Raw genomic sequence first — 4,417 nt, 5'->3', positions numbered from 1 at the left:
TCCCATCCCTTTAAGAGCAACTTGGCTCCCGTCCCTTTAAGAGCGACATGGGTCCCTTTAGGAGCGACCTGGGTCACTTTAAGAGCGATGTGGGTCCCTTCGCTCTTGAAGGGACCCAGGTCACTCTTAACGGAACCCAGGTCGCTCTTAAAGGGACCCAGGTCGCTCTTAAAGGTACCTAGATCACTCTTAAAGGGTCCCAGGTCGCTCTTAAAGGTACCCAGGTCGCTCTTAAAGGGACCCAGGTCTCTCTTAATGGAACCCATTTCGCTCTTAAAGGGACCCAGATCACTCTTAAAGGGACCAATTTCACTCTAAAAGGGCCCCAGGTCGCTCTTAAAAAGCCCCCGTTGCACTTAAAGGGACCCAGGTCGCTCTTAAAGGGACCCATTTCGCTCTTAAAGGGACAAATTTCGCTCTTAAAGGGACCAATTTCACGCTTAAAGGGACCCATTTCACTCTTAAAGGGACCCAGTTCGCTCTTAAAAGGACCCATTTTGCTCTTAAAGGGACATATTTCACTCTAAAAGGGACATATTTCACTCTAAAAGGGACATATTTCACTCTAAAAGGGACATATTTCGCTCTTAAAGGGACCCAGGTCGCTCTTAAAGTGACCCAGGTCGCTCTTAAAGGGACCCAGGTCGCTCTTAAAGGGACATATTTCGCTCTTAAAGGGACCCAGGTCGCTCTTAAAGGGACCCAGGTCGCTCTTAAAGGGACCCAGGTCGCTCTTAAAGGGACATATTTCGCTCTTAAAGGGACCCAGGTCGCTCTTAAAGGGACCAATTTCACTCTTAAAGGGACCAATTTAACGCTTAAAGGGACCAATTTCAGTCTTAAAGGGACCCAGATCGCTCTTAAAGGGACCCATGTTGCTCTTAAAGGGACATATTTTGCTCTTAAAGGGACATATTTAGCTCTTAAAGGGACATATTTTGCTCTTAAAGGGACCCAGGTCGCTCTTAAAGGGACCCAGGTCGCTCTTAAAGGGACCCATTTTGCTCTTAAAGGGACCCATTTTGCTCTTAAAGGGACCCATTTCTCTCTTAAAGGGACCCAGTTCGCTCTTAAAGGGACCCATTTCGCTCTTAAAGGGACCCAGGTCGCTCTTAAAGGGACCCATTTTGCTCTTAAAGGGACCCAGGTCGCTCTTAAAGGGACCAATTTCGCTCTTAAAGGGACCCATGTCGCTCTTAAAGGGACCCATTTTGCTCTTAAAGGGACATATTTCGCTCTTAAAGGGACATATTTTGCTCTTAAAGGGACATATTTTGCTCTTAAAGGGACCCAGATCGCTCTTAAAGGGACCCATTTCGCTCTTAAAGGGACCCAGATCGCTCTTAAAGGGACTCAGATCGCTCTTAAAGGGACCCAGATCGCTCTTAAAGGGACCCAGGTCGCTCTTAAAGAGACCCAGGTCGCTCTTAAAGGGACCCATTTTGCTCTTAAATGGACCCATTTCACTCTTAAAGGGACCCAGGTGTCTCTTAAAAGGACCCATGTTGCTCTTAAAGCGACATATTTCGCTCTTAAAGGGACCCAGGTCGCTCTTAAAGGGACCAATTTTCCTCTTAAAGGGACCAATTTCGCTCTTAAAGGGACCAATTTCACTCTTAAAGGGACCCAGGTCGCTCTTAAAAGGACATACTTTGCTCTTAAAGGGACATATTTCGCTCTTAAAGTGACCCAGGTCGCTCTTAAAGGGACCCAGATTGCTCTTAAAGGGACCCAGGTCGCTCTTAAAGGGACCCAGGTCGCTCTTAAAGGGACCCATTTTGCTCTTAAAGGGACCCAGGTCGCTCTTAAAGGGACCAATTTCACTCTTAAAGGGACCAATTTCACGCTTAAAGGGACCAATTTCACGCTTAAAGGGACCAATTTCGCTCTTAAAGGGACCCAGGTCGCTCTTAAAGGGACCCATTTTGCTCTTAAAGGGACATATTTTGCTCTTAAAGGGACATATTTTGCTCTTAAAGGGACCCAGGTCGCTCTTAAAGGGACCCATTTCGCTCTTAAAGGGACCCATTTCGCTCTTAAAGGGACCCATTTCACTCTTAAAGGGACCCAGGTCGCTCTTAAAGGGACCAATTTCACTCTTAAAGGGACCAATTTAACGCTTAAAAGGACCAATTTCAGTCTTAAAGGGACCCAGATCGCTCTTAAAGGGACCCATGTTGCTCTTAAAGGGACATATTTTGCTCTTAAAGGGACATATTTAGCTCTTAAAGGGACATATTTTGCTCTTAAAGGGACCCAGGTCGCTCTTAAAGGGACCCAGGTCGCTCTTAAAGGGACCCATTTTGCTCTTAAAGGGACCCATTTTGCTCTTAAAGGGACCCATTTCTCTCTTAAAGGGACCCAGATCGCTCTTAAAGGGACCCATTTCGCTCTTAAAGGGACCCAGGTCGCTCTTAAAGGGACCCATTTTGCTCTTAAAGGGACCCAGGTCGCTCTTAAAGGGACCAATTTCACGCTTAAAGGGACCAATTTCGCTCTTAAAGGGACCCATGTCGCTCTTAAAGGGACCCATTTTGCTCTTAAAGGGACATATTTCGCTCTTAAAGGGACATATTTTGCTCTTAAAGGGACATATTTTGCTCTTAAAGGGACCCAGATCGCTCTTAAAGGGACCCATTTCGCTCTTAAAGGGACCCAGATCGCTCTTAAAGGGACTCAGATCGCTCTTAAAGGGACCCAGATCGCTCTTAAAGGGACCCAGGTCGCTCTTAAAGAGACCCAGGTCGCTCTTAAAGGGACCCATTTTGCTCTTAAATGGACCCATTTCACTCTTAAAGGGACCCAGGTGTCTCTTAAAAGGACCCATGTTGCTCTTAAAGCGACATATTTCGCTCTTAAAGGGATCCAGGTCGCTCTTAAAGGGACCAATTTTCCTCTTAAAGGGACCAATTTCGCTCTTAAAGGGACCAATTTCACTCTTAAAGGGACCCAGGTCGCTCTTAAAAGGACATACTTTGCTCTTAAAGGGACATATTTCGCTCTTAAAGTGACCCAGGTCGCTCTTAAAGGGACCCAGATTGCTCTTAAAGGGACCCAGGTCGCTCTTAAAGGGACCCAGGTCGCTCTTAAAGGGACCCATTTTGCTCTTAAAGGGACCCAGGTCGCTCTTAAAGGGACCAATTTCACTCTTAAAGGGACCAATTTCACGCTTAAAGGGACCAATTTCACGCTTAAAGGGACCAATTTCGCTCTTAAAGGGACCCAGGTCGCTCTTAAAGGGACCCATTTTGCTCTTAAAGGGACATATTTTGCTCTTAAAGGGACATATTTTGCTCTTAAAGGGACCCAGGTCGCTCTTAAAGGGACCCATTTCGCTCTTAAAGGGACCCATTTCGCGCTTAAAGGGACCCATTTCACTCTTAAAGGGACCCAGGTCGCTCTTAAAGGGACCCATTTTGCTCTTAAAGGGACCCAGGTCGCTCCTAAAGGGACCAATTTTGCTCTTAAAGGGACATATTTTGCTCTTAAATGGACCCAGGTCGCTCTTAAAGGGACCCATTTTGCTCTTAAAGGGACCCATTTCGCTCTTAAAGGGACCCATTTTGCTCTTAAAGGGACCCAGATCGCTCTTAAAGGGACCCATTTTGCTCTTAAAGGGACCCATTTCACTCTTAAAGGGACCCAGGTTGCTCTTAAAAGGACCCATTTTGCTCTTAAAGCGACATATTTGCTCTTAAAGGGACCCCGGTCGCTCTTAAAGGGATATATTTCGCTCTTAAAGGGACATATTTCGCTCTTAAAGGGACCCAGGTCGCTCTTGAATGGACCAATTTCACTCTTAAAGGGACCAATTTCGCTCTTAAAGGGACCAATTTCGCTCTTAAAGGGACCCAGGTCGCTCCTAAAGGAACATATTTTGCTCTTAAAGGGACCCAGGTCGCTCTTAAAGGGACATATTTTGCTCTAGAAGGGACCCAGGTTGCTCTTAAAGGGACCAATTTCGCTCTTAAAGGGACCTTGGTCGCTCTTGAAGGGACATATTTCGCTCTTAAAAGGACCCATGTCGCTCTTAAAAGGGACCCGGGCCGCTCTTAAAGGGACCCAGGTCGCTCTAGCGACATGGGTCTCTTTAAGAGCGACATGGGTCCCATACCTTTTGGAGTGTCCCGTCCGTTTAAAAGCAACTTGGGTCCCGTCCCTTTAAGAGCGACTTGGAACCCTTTAAGAGCTACATGGGACCCTTTAAGAGCGACTTGGGTCCCGTCCCTTTAAGAGCGACTTGGGTCCTGCCACTTTAAGAGCGACTTGGGTACCTTTAAGAACGACTTGGGTCCCTTTAAGAGCGACATGGCTCCCGTCCCTTTAAGAGCAACTTGGGTCCCTTTAAGAGCGACATGGCTCCCGTCCCTTTAAGAGAGACTTGGGTCCCTTTAAGAGCGACTTGCGTTCCTTTAAG

The sequence above is a fragment of the Dendropsophus ebraccatus genome, chromosome 7 (genome assembly GCF_027789765.1).
Source record: "Dendropsophus ebraccatus isolate aDenEbr1 chromosome 7, aDenEbr1.pat, whole genome shotgun sequence".
Taxonomy (NCBI): Eukaryota; Metazoa; Chordata; class Amphibia; order Anura; family Hylidae; genus Dendropsophus; species Dendropsophus ebraccatus.
The sequence above is the reverse complement of the archived record's forward strand: the minus strand, read 5'-3'. Positions refer to the sequence as shown.